The following is a 13,367-nucleotide window of genomic DNA, read 5'->3' as shown; positions in this document are numbered from 1 at the left end:
ACTAGAAAAATAAAGATCTTTCAAACCACCCAAAACCCTGCTCTTTCCATTCCCTGCAACAATGCAGAAGCCATTGCTGAGATAATGACGCACATCCTCCAAGCCATACAGTTCACATCCCAACACGTATGAAAAAATAATCTGATCACTTTTTCTTTTCATTAAAAAAATCACCATTTTTTAAAAACAGAAAAAAATCCCCTGATTTATTGAAAAATGTAGTATGATGTCAGTGTGAATTAATGTTTCCCATAGGCATACTAATAAGCTCCATGACATAATAACTTGTTATACTACACCAGTGGGACCTTAAAATTATTCCAAAGATAACATAACACAACACTTGAAGCAGCAGGAAACTTCCAGCATGCTTTTAGATGTTTTACAGTGTTACTAATCTTTGAATTGCTTGGAAAAACTGAAAGGAAACAGAATATTTAAAATTGGAAGCACTGCAGTTAGAAAATGACTCCATTCCAAATTCCAAATGTGCACAGGAGATTAATGTCAATGTAAAAAACATAAAAAAAATAGCAGCAGAAGGGGGGAAGTTATTAAATGCACTTTCTAGGTTGGACATGTGCCTTTTGGTAGTCCAGTGAAAATCTGTTTTTATTTGGCTGAGTTATGAGGGTTTAAAAGAACAGACTTGCACACATACCAATCTCTTATTAATGAGAAGTTGGCTTTATTTATTTATTTGCAAATGAAATTTAAGCTAATGATTGCCCAGCAACAACATCAGAACATGCTTGAGAAAAGAAGCAGAGATTGCTTTCTCTGTAGCACATAAGGATACCATCTAATGTCTAAAAGACCCTATGAAGTCAAACTAGACATTAGTACGCTGCAAGCTAATAACTCTGTATGGTGGAGCAATGTGCTCTCCAGGGCTAAACACTCAAAGCAGACCAAAAAATAATAATTAGGTGGTGTGGTTCAGTTTGCTAAACTGTCATAATTTGTATTTTAATCTCAACATTCAAACCATTTATGCAACCAAGCTACTTGAGATGTAAGGCAGGAACCATAAATCCCTCAAAGAAAACCCACGGAGTCCTTGGGCAAAGATTTGTGTGTCCACCAAACAGCACCAAAAAATTCTTCCTTTTAGGAGATGGAGAGGTGCACGGGAATGGCGCTGAGCAAAGGCATCAGGTTTGCCTTTTCCAGGGACGCTGCCACACACCAAGCAGGTGGCGAGCGCTGCTCCAGCTGCCCGGTGAAGCTGGCATCCCCAGTTTCCCTGGGGCTCGGTCATCTCAAGTGAGTTCAAGCAGCGGGGATTTACGGAGGGGCAGATCCCAGCCCGGATGAAACACGGGCAGAGCCTTGTTAAGTCTGTGTGAGCTGTGCTCTGTTCGCCTGGGTTGTGCAAAGTTCTGGCGTTACAGCTTGTGCGTCTTGGATAGAGACGCTGTTCCTTTCTTTCAGTTATCAAAATTACATTTCTGTATGTCTCGCATCACCTTTGCTGCATTATCTCTTTGAACCAGCTTCCTTTCTGTTTGATTTAGTTTCGCCACCATTTCTTCTTGGCCTTGCTAAGTCACATGCTGTAATTCTCTGCTTGGCATTACTTTCTTTCATTTCTTAAAGGATAACGTATCCCTGACCATTGCTTCCAGCTAAACTGTACACTGTTCAACCAATGCTAGAAATTAATATTCCATACAAAAAATGTTAACCTTTGATCCAGACACATCTCTGGAGTAAGTGATCCCGTTGTGCCGCAACCCTTTGATCACTCGCACAAAAATTGGAACCATTTGCAAAAGTAAAGCTTGTGATTTGCACATAAACCAGACCTGATGGGATAGTTTACAGAAGGCTGCATTATCTGAACGTTTGACTGGGAATGCTTGCACAGTCCTAATGCGGCGGTGGGGCACAAAAACCATTCCCACGGAGGGTCAGAAACACGGAAACCCAAGTTTCTACTCAGAAACCCTGCAGAAGGAAGCACAATGGTGTGTCTAAAACAATAAGTCACCCCAAACTCAATGTGGCAAGGGATCTTGAGTTACTAGGTATCACGAGAGGGAGAAGCAATAGGAGCTATGAAAGCTACGTCAGCCATGAAAGATTCAGTTTTCTATTCATTCACTCAACTGTTTCAAGATCATGGGAATCTACAACAACCGTGTGAAACCATTTTCCACAGTGAACCTAGAACACCTGGTGAGCTCTTTGTAGTCTCTGCCAAGCAGCTATCTTTAAAAGGAAGGATAAACTGTAATCTGAAAGTGTCAGATACAGACCACTACTGTTACAATAGCAAGGCACAGTCAAGCAGAGAGAAGGGGTGTATTGGGAGGGATGCTTTGGGCTAGATAAAGAATAAGAGGGAAAGAAATGTAGAAAATGATATGGAAAAGGAAGTATTTTAAGAGTATGCAAAGGCCACCAAAGGATTGAACAAACACAGCAGCAGAGATGAACAGAAAGTGATACAAGAGTAATTTTGAAATTGCTAGTATTCCCACGACCAACGACAGAGAATGGAAAAACAAAAAAGAGAACTCAAGTACAAGATGGAAAGTTTTTTTGTTCTCCCATATATAAAATTATATAAAACTGATATACCATTAAAAAAACGTGAGAGCCCTGTACCTGGCACAACATAAAGACAGTACCTCAACCTGAACAACAACAACAGAAACTATACTGAAATCTGTTTCCTTTTCCTTTATCACATAAAATAGACGGGGTGGGGGGGAGGGGGGAGCGGGGGGGAAGCAGCGCAAAACCTTTTTGAGGAATTTAGCATACTTGTTTCAGAAAAAAAAAAAAACAAAAAAACCACACACACACCACAAATTCTGTTTCCTTCACTGAAAAGCAAAATGTAGTCTGCTTAAAAGTTTCAGACAGAAAAGACAACTCCCCTTAGGATTCTGATGAATTTCTAATATCTGTCATGATAAACACGTTTAAGTATACAGAAGAGACCCACTTGAATACCAACTTTTTGTCCATATGAAACACGGCTATTTAAGAGTCCCATCTTGGCAGAGACCCTGCATAGAAAAGCTCTACAGCCATTTTTTTTTATGTTGCCTGTGCTGCTCAGAGAGGTCTTTATCAACATCAACTTATATTAACATTAAAAATAATTTTCACGTGAAAGCAAAGTCTTCAAAACAGACTTTTGCCAGTTAACCTCCCAGAATGCACTTCTACACCTGGTTGCGTGCGTCCATCACTCTCTAAATTAAATCTGATCACAAACAGAACCTAGCGACAGGCACAGTTCAAAAATTCAGTAAGGAAAATGGGTGAAGTTAAAATGGTGGAGATTGTAAATGCTGTCATTTGGGTCATTTCAGCACAGCTTACAAACATTTATATAATAGGGTTGTTTGGTTTTTTTAAATGATTTTTGAGTTAAAAACACAATCAAAACTCACAATCGCGTTGACTTGTAGTCTAATTGAAAGGGTGTGGCTTGTCGGTCGGTCAGTGAGTAGACATGTTACTAAAAACTAATATGAGCTTTATCTAATTGGACTTTTGACATTGCCTTCAGCAGACCGTTCAGTGAGACCACCAGCAGTACATTTCTATTGTTATGCACTGCCATAATTGCAGTCTTTTATTCTCATCAAAGCTTATTTTTTGCATGGCAAAATGACATGACTTGGATATTAGGAGGACCAAATAAAACGCAAGTGACAATTAAAATTTAAATATAAATTAATTACATGCCTGGCTATTGCTGATGAATGAGGAATTGCCATCTAATCATGGGAAAATCTGAAGTTATGGTCTGCGTTAAACATCAGATCTTTGTAATACAGGTGGCTTATCTCAAAATACTGTTTCTGTGGGCCCTTTCCTCTCATGTCCGACACAAGCATCAACATTGTTTGATACAGAAGATGATAGGTAATCTCACAGGCTGCTTTAATTTCTCATCATTGATTTTCTGTAGGGTACACAGTAACTATCTTCAGGATTTAGATGACTTCCATTTGTAAATATTTCTAGATAAAAGAGTCATAAGCAATTATAGATCTAACCTCTCAGAAACAAACGCATCTTGCAGTCCAATGGAAAAAACCCTTCATTTTCATGATGTAAAGTTATGAGTAAGAGAATAAAGCATACTAGACAGTCCCTTCGTACATCCTGTCACATTTTTAGAGACTGATGCTATAGGGGTCTCATTCAAAACTCACCAATGCTGCCGCAGTTTTTCCTACACGTCAGCAGATTACAGAATTAAGTAAGACCTTATGATGCAAAACGTCTGAGGGAATCCTCACAGATGCAGCAATGACAGCCTTAAAAACAAAAAGGGAATTTCTTATCTGAGATGAACTTCTGTAGTCTAGAGATGGGGACTCGGACCGGAGGAACCCACTTCTTTAGGGCCACTGGCACTTGTAAAACCCTTATTTTCCCTGAACGTCCTCATCATTATCATACAAATATATGCTCCTCTCTCTCAATCTTCCATCTCAAATTCTCTTTACATTTCTCTTTCCTTCTTATTGCAGGCAAGATACCATGCGGTCCTTCTTTAAATGCCACAAGCAAAGTAGCAATTGCCATTGAAGCACCTTCCTCATGTATCACAAGCACGTGTAAGTTAAAAGAAAAAAAGCAGAATACATCCAAAGGGCGTACACCAAGGGCATAAGCACTGCCTTAGAAAAGCAGTAGCCAGGAAAAGATGTTATGGCCATAACATCTTTAAGGATTTCTTACGTTTCAGTCACAGCAGTATGAAAATTTATATCCTTCTATACCAAGCTGTTGAAAGATGGGCAGGAATGTTACACGCTGCCAGAAGGTAAGACAGATCCCAGATCCACGGCAGTGGATTAGCTTAAAGACATTGCTGAGGCTGGACTCTCAGGCATTTCAACTTATTCCATGCTCAAAACAACCTTAAAACAGCAGAAAGGTTAGACAATGATAAGGTGAGGCAAATGGAGTAAACCAAAGCCCTTCAAACCTCATCAGCAGCCCCCTTGTCTCTAACTGCTGGAGATGGTTGCGTCAGTGAGCATAAGCAGTTAATGGGGCTGATAAATTTTTAAGACAGAAACTGTCACAAATTATGTTTCTGCACGTTCTATTAGAACAAATCCACCCCTAATCTGAATCTATTCTACCTCAAGACACAAGCAAGTCCCTGGGAAACTGTGTCAAACAGAAAGAGAAACAATTTAAGAAATACTGGCAGCTGCAAGGAAATTTTAATCCTTAGACATCCATCTAACAAAAAATCCCCAAAAATAACTGCAGAAAATTTAAGAATTAACAGCAACAGGTGACAGTCTTCTCCATTACACTAACACATTTCCACAGCAGCAAAAGGAAGAACTAGAGAAGATCAAACAGAGGGGACATACTATGGATCAGCCAAACATCCATGCCATGGTTGCACGCAATTTCAAGACTGAACATAATGAAAATAAAGAGGATGAGCTTGAAATCCGGAAAAAAACCCAAAGCAAACAACAAACAAATAAACAAAAAAACCCAAACACAAACCCACAGTCTCACAATCTTCAGGATTTCATGAAAAGGGAAAAAAATAATAACGAATGCGTATATTTAACTAAGAGGTCAACAATTTGAAAACTAAAGCCTTGATTACATCGCAGAGGTGAGATGAGAGATTTACCAAGGTTTCATTCTGCATTTTGACTAAAAATGCCCATGTTGCAAATACTTGAAATCTAAATGTCATATTAATCTCTATTATCAAGACTCCATCTTGGAATAGTTTAAGGTGCAAACTTTAAAAACCATGTTCTCCTGTGCTGAATGTAAGAGACATCTCCTTCACTGATAGATGGGAAATCTGGCCTAGCTTTCTTCATCACCCTCAGAGATAAATTTTACCCCAGATCCCTCGCTAACACGAAATCACCACACTGACAAACCAGAAACCACTCAGCAGAGCTGGTTAAGAAAAAACTTTTAATTATTCAACCCTCAACATACACAGAGCTTGCTTTAGGACAGGCTTGCCCAAATTCTGTACTCATTAATGGGATATAATTTTTCTAGCAAAACAGCAAGCAGTAGAAGTCTAACAGATAATGTTGATCATGTCCCCATCCTCATTCTAGATTTAAAAAAAAAAAAAAAAAGAAAAAAAAGACAGACATACCTGTAGACTAAATTAAAGAACTCTGTAAGCAGAAGAATGACCGTGCCTTAGTGACCATATACAAGAAAAAGTTTCTTGAGTCATTCTGGGCCAGTGTCTGACCTGAAACTAATAAAAAAGCAGAGCTTGAACCACAGCTCGTGAATATCCATCTCCCAGGCACAGAGGCTATAAGGAAACCCCAGTTTCACACCTCAAGCTCAGCGCAAGCGTAGTCGGGGCAGTCGTGAGAACTGCCTGGATCGTCACTGCTGCACACAGCAATTAGCTTCCGCTGTTGTGCAGAACAGTGCACAGGCGGCTCACTTTTCCCAAGCATTTGAGCTAAAAGTCAATCTCCTGCATATGAAAATAAATATATAAACACTGACTACTAGCACCAAATTATTCAAGAATAGCTTGGACGCGTGGGCCAAGTCTCCAACTCAAGCAAGTCCTCATATTTCCTATGGGTAATGGACAGACATTAGCATAGATTATGCAAAGGCCTGGCATAATTTATCTGACTTATTATACTTAATAACCTTAGCTCTGTGACTATTTTGATGTTTGTCTTCTGAAGGTATCAACCCTGAAATCACCTGTTCTGACCATATGCTGGAAAACACTCAATACTGAAGCTGAGGTGACTGAGAGAAGGTGAGCGGTGGAAGGGATGTCACTGAAAGAAGAGTGCAGCACTGAAGTGAACAGCAGGAAATCCTTCTTAAAGCAGTTCCCTCAGCAGGCTCCACCAGTATCCTACAATTCCGCTCTGTCTCACCGGGAGATGACGACACACGCTTTTTCACACACAAAAAGAAATGCAACGTGTTTGTCTTTTTTTTCTTTTTTGCCCCCCAAAATGTCACCAGCAACACACAATGGCTTTAGTATTCTCAGGAACTTGTATGCGTGTACTCTGTGGACACAAACACATTAGCGCTTTAGCTCCAATCATGAGCGTGCTTTAGAACCTACCCCCCAAACCGTATGCTGGATCACATCACAGAGCTGTAGTGGAATGCACGAACTATATCTCTTGTGGATGAAACTAAACTGGAAAATGCTTTACAGGACCCACACCTAAGGCACTCCATCCCAACAGGCATTCACAGTCCATGGGACAAGTAAGAACCCACCAAAACATGTACAGCATGGACTTGGCATCCACAGTTCCCACTATGGCACTACCTAATTCATGCTACTTGCAAATACATACATAACCCCAGGGAAAGATATATCTAAGTAGATGCTAAGTTATAGTTCAACACATTGTGAGGCACCTTTTGCAAAAAAAAACAAAGCAAAAAAAAACTACCACAGAAAGAACAAAGTGTGTAAATTGGCTTCTGTACATCTAAGAACCATGCCTTCCCTACGAAGAAATTGATGTTAGTATTTGAAGCCTATGGTGTATAATTAAAAATGTCTAATTCACCCAAGACAAGATTGCCTCAGTGAAAGCTTGTCACCTTCTATATGGGAAAGATATGCATTATGTATTTTCTGCACCGATTTATCTTTGTTATGCAATGTTATGCAATGGGGAATGTTTTAGCAATATATGGGAAACATGAATTCAGTTTCTGTGATTTAGAGTTGCTACAATTAGCAGAAGTTAATTTTTGACAGCAATTTCACAAAATACAAGGAGAATTTGAGGATAAGCTTCCTTGGCACAACAGAAACAAAGGGTGTTTCTTATGCTCATCTGTCAGGAGGAAAAATCTACCACCGTTCCTTGCTAAATTGTGTAGGTGAAGAATCTGCATTTTGAGAATTCAACTTTGAAGGAGCAAGCAGCTTGTTAAAAATTACAGTAGTAAAACATGAATTTATAAACAGATTCTAGTTCAAAATCGGTACTGAAGAAGACACAAAGAGTTCATTGGATACATAAGCACTTTCATACTGTTATTGTTCACAACAATGAATGAAATGTGAAAAAGGGATCTGTATGGAAATGGACACAATACATATGTGAAACAGCACCAGTTTGAGAAACTGGTTTCACGGTGCATTTTTAGCTATGTCTTTCATTTAACGGAGCAGGCATTAATCCAGTGCACTAAGTTGCAGAATATTGTTCTAGTTAGATGGCTACAGAGGCCCAAAAGTGATGTGAGATAAGATAATCATGTCTCTTTCCTTAAGGCACATAAAGGTCACAAAATAACATTTAATTACCCACTCTTCTAACATTTATAAGGGAGTAAATCAGAACTACTCCAGAGTGAATATCTAGGAATCAACAACAAATCAAAACATAAATGGCAATTATTTCATGTATCTGAACAAAACCCAAAATATCTTTTACCAGAGGAAATCAATTCCCCTTCCACATACTCCAATTGGCCTTGGTATTTTGCAAAAATACTACTGCAACCAGTTTGCTGCATTTTTTTTAAACACAAATATTATTTTTTTTTAAAACAGCTTTCACTAACTAAGCAACTTTCTTCCACTGTTTACTGATTCTCATGTAAAACTTAAGTTAAATTGGGGCTGAGCATTCATTTCAACTGTATGCTTTATGAAGCGAGAAAAAAAAAATGCAGTGTTTGAGATTAAACCAAGCCAATGGTGTCCATTTCTCTGTCACCCCAAAAAACAGTGTTCAGTAATATATGATGTAGCTTTCTATGCTGGCAACTATTCTATATAGTTGTTGCATGCAATAAAAAGCACGTACTCCTGCCGTGGGTCCCTTTTTAGGTTGGGGTGAACCAAACAACACGTGCTCTGTCATACCACTATCATAAGCGAGGAGCAAAGTAGATGCCAACACGTAACACCTTTAATCATCAACACCAATAGTGGGACTGGATCCATAGACCTCAGCAGGTCATAGATCGGCAACTTATCTGGTCTCTCTCCTTATTCTGTAACAAAGACTGAGCTGTGATACCTAATCATCAATTCTAATGAAGGTGTCGTAGCCTCAACCCCATCTCCTATATGCCTTCATACCTAAAAAAACCAAACCTTATGAGATTACTTAGTTATTTTTCTGTCTGTTAGGGCTCCTCTTCTCTTTCTTCAACCTCCACCTGCATGTTTCCAAGTGCTCCGTCTCCCTGTCGACTAACCACATTAATATTCCTAAAAGATACGAGTAACATTTGGTACCAGCATGTTTCATTTCTACCCTGAATTACGCTTCAAAGGCCTGCTGAGAGATACAAAGTCCAACAATTTAGAGTCAATACCTATTCGCAGACTGTTTTGCAGGTCTATTGCTAGAAGAAATAATATCGAAGTGAGAAGGTACCTGCAATGTGAACTTCAGGCAGGAAATGGTTGTGATAAAACACAGTTTCAAGTGTGGCTGTCAATTCTTGTACGTTAACATCAAAACACTGAGGTTGCCCAAATAAGACAAAAAAAAAAAAAAAAAGCATTCTCTGATTCCAGAAAGCTGTAAATTGGCAGCCATTACCTTCGTTCTTCTTAAACCATGAAGAGTCTTGTATGTTTATTTAGTGGTGAGCATTTAAAGCAACAGATACCAAAGATGTCTTTTCCCCATGTTATACAGTGTATCCAGGAAAGCATCTGAGGGAGAAGGGAGTTACTGAATCAGTATAGGCTAAGCAACAAAACATTTTGGAGAAAACAGCAACGCGGGAGCTAGTTTCCCTTCTTTTGGCATATCCAGAGAGTTTAAATGTTCTCTATTCTGAAACCACCATCTCCCTGTTACCATTTCCTCACTAATTCTGATCGCAGCTTCAAGCACGCAGCCCACATCAAAATCAAGAAGAGCTGAGTATTCTTATCTACAGGCAAACCAGACTGCCCAGAAAATAGCCATAAGAGAGCAGCGATCACTGAGTGATGACAGCTTAATTCACAGCTAAGGTGCTATTAAAACAGCTTCCAGTGTTTCCAAAGATGTTCCAAAAATCATCTCTCATAACCCCCACCATGATACCTGGTTGTGACAGTAAGAGAATGACCATATAATCCCTGTACTCTTCCTTTAAACATAGAGGATTAGCAGATCATGTATTTCTGTAAATCTTCATTGTACCAGACAGTCAGAAGTCACGATAAGAGAGAACCATGCTCGCTGTTATGACTAGTAAGGCAGAGGTTGTCACTTCTCTTGGGGTCAGCAGAGCTGCATTAAGCCTATCTACCTTCCTTTACAAAGATACATAGGTTACATTTTAAAATGTAAATGACCACTACAAACTGTGTAAAATTGCCTGAAGTGGTACCCAGGGTACATTTATTATCACAATAATACTGCTATTCAGGTATTGTTGTAACTAAAGCAAGACCCGTCTTTCATAACAACGTAGGGATGAGCTTAGATTACAGGACCAAGCAGTAAACCCAGCTGACTAAACGGACTACAGATCTCCTGAAAGAAGGTACACTGAACTTTTGAATAATTTGTTATTTCACCATATAGTTCTGCCTGAGAGGTAGAAAGCTTAACCAGAGACAAATAACAAAGAAATCTCTAAGCTAATGTCCGGGCATCCCTGATGTCCAGGACAATGAATGTCCATGTCTGTAAAAGTTCTGGGGTACCAAGCGTAGGTACACCTCTGGACAGAAGTATCGCACAGCTACATTTAATTCTCTACAGTTTATAGGCGCCTCTAACAAGTGGCTTGAGAACAGCTAGAAGCACCAAGGGAACTTGTACCTGTAAAACAGGAACATTTTCTGTGAATTGAGAAAACATATTCAGATGTCACTACAAGCCTCCGGGAGACAGGCCCCCAAGCAAATTAATCCCGACTCCCCAGGGACTTCAGCTGAACCTTGCCGAGGCAGAGTCAAGCAGAGACCATGTCATCAAAAACATCTGCACAAACCCCAGTGAGTGACATCTGCTGCTGGAGACGGACAGGGCTCAGAAGAGCGCTGCGACTTCCTCCCTCCCCTCTCACACCAGCCCAGTCGACCAAAGGATTGTTTTGCAGACCCTGGGGTTAAACGGGGAAACTCTCCTCAGAACTGTTGAATGAGGAGCTGGACACCACTGTTAGCTCCCTGGAGCACCGAGAGCTGCTGTTTAATCTTCTAACACGCTCCAGGCAAGGTCATTTTTAATCCTGAGAACAAGATATCACACAACTGATTGGCAAAACCTTTCTAGAACTGCATCAATTCAAAAAGAATTTTCCAACACTTAGCCATAGTTAAAAGAATAGTAGCTATAAGTGATTCGGAGAGATTAAAAGGATAAATCACTGAGGATGTTGGGGAAGATAAAGCCAGTAAAGTGAATAAATGTTCTGGGTGTGGAAGGAGACAGGCTGGTTTATCAGCCAACAGCATGGAGTCTCAAACCTAAAGCTATTAGGATTAACGTTGCTCTGTCCTTTAAAAACCCTCTAATGTATTCGGTAAAACGAAAGAGGAAGAATGTGCCTGAAGTGAGGGAATGTCATGGCAGCCCCTGTTTCAGAGCCCTGGAAACGTTGGAAACCAAATCCTTCAATTTGGCAGCACAAAAGTCAAGAGACAGCGTGACTGTAGATGGTCTGGAGAAACACTCTTCACACCGTTGTGCTTTTAAAGATGACTCTAGTCTGAGTAGTCAGCTGTTCGGGTATAGAAGTATTTTAATTTTGTCTCCAGAGATTAGTTATGGCATTATCACCAAAAATCAGTAGAAAATTTTGTAGACAAGACTGTTGAAAGGGCTACATAAGCAAATATAGTTGTCTGATAATTAATTTATTGTTTTTAATTTTTTAGGAGATGCACTTATAAAACGTTAAAATTCCAAATTGGTGTTATGCTTCAAATCTGTTGATAAAAGGAAACCCCTAGCTTTCTGTCTTGAATACAGGGAAGAAATTCCAGCATATACCCCTTTGTGGAAAATAACTACATTTGTAGGAGATGGAGAGCCAAAACTGGTAACTTCCCTTTGGTCCTGGAAAAAAAAATTCTTTAAAATATGATCATTTTGAGCTTCCATATATCTGGAAATTCACTAATCACTTCTGTGTGTGAGTAGCTCAGCATGAAAAAAAAAACAAAAACGCTATTACTGCCTTCCATAGCTTTAGCAAGACAGGTATCAGCACGGCATAGTCGTATATCCCTCTGTGGATTTATACGTAAATATGCAAACATCTTCTTGGAGGTCTCTTATTTTCTAAGGAACCCTTTTGGCTATTTGCTATTAAAGCTGTATCCGTACACATAATATTAGGCTGCCCTTTGGTCTTCATAGAGAAAAGAGGCTGTCATAAAGCTATCTTCCTTTTTCCAGGCTCACACAAAGCAGCAGTGCTTTCAGGGGTAACAATATTCTTTTTAAAGTGACTTCTACAGATGGTAGCTACTTTTTTCACAAGTAGCTTATACAGTGCTTAAAATGGGCTCTTTATGTAGAAAGATGGAGTGCAGTAAAAATACCATTCCTAATTTGAAAATTTAAGAGACACTGGATGAGCCAGTTACACATTTTGGGGTTTCACTGCCAGGGAAAAGCGCTCCTGGACCACTAAGAATGATTTGGAAGACTAGTCATTATTTTCTTTTTTTCTTTTTTTTTTTTTTCTTTTTTTTTTTTTTTTTCCCTTCTCCTGTTAGACCTAGTGGAGCTCCATCTTGGCATGTACAATTCCCCCCTGGGTAAGCAGAGAAAGAAGCAATTAAGTACAAAATGCTAACAAGACGTCTGAGTGAGTCAACTGTGTTTCTAAAGTATCTGTGGGTTTTTGTACACCTATAAAAATCATTTCTAGGTCAGGGAAAAATAAAAGTTAGGGTAAACCTAGAAAAAAGTGTCCTATTAGGATATTTATATAAACTGTCATTCTTGTGTTTTCCCCAAACCTCATGTGCTCTAAGCAATCAATCAACAGCCTCCACAATCAGACTTTGAATCCTGATGGAGTAGGAAGATGTCATCCAGGGAGGAAAACATGTGGAAAATCTGTTAGCCATGTGTGTCATTACTGATGTCAACATTTAAGTAAATATGCAAGAACTACCTAAGATTCCTACAGACCTACTGCAACAGAAATAACACAGAAAGCTTTGCCGGATTAAATGGTGCTACATTTATCTCAGTCTTTTCTACAGTTACTGGGTTTTACAGACATGTAACACAAGTACATTTTCTAGCACAAGAAGAGATTTGCAAACTGCTGCAGCACATAACTCAGGAGCAATTAATTAAATTAATGAAAAATTTCATCTTTGATTACTGCCACAAAGACCTGAAAATAAAACATTTCTTCTTCATAGAATACCAGGTTGGAAGGGACATCAAGGA

This window comes from Chroicocephalus ridibundus, chromosome 4, assembly GCF_963924245.1.
Source record: "Chroicocephalus ridibundus chromosome 4, bChrRid1.1, whole genome shotgun sequence".
Taxonomy (NCBI): domain Eukaryota; kingdom Metazoa; phylum Chordata; class Aves; order Charadriiformes; family Laridae; genus Chroicocephalus; species Chroicocephalus ridibundus.
Note: the sequence above shows the minus strand (reverse complement) of the source record.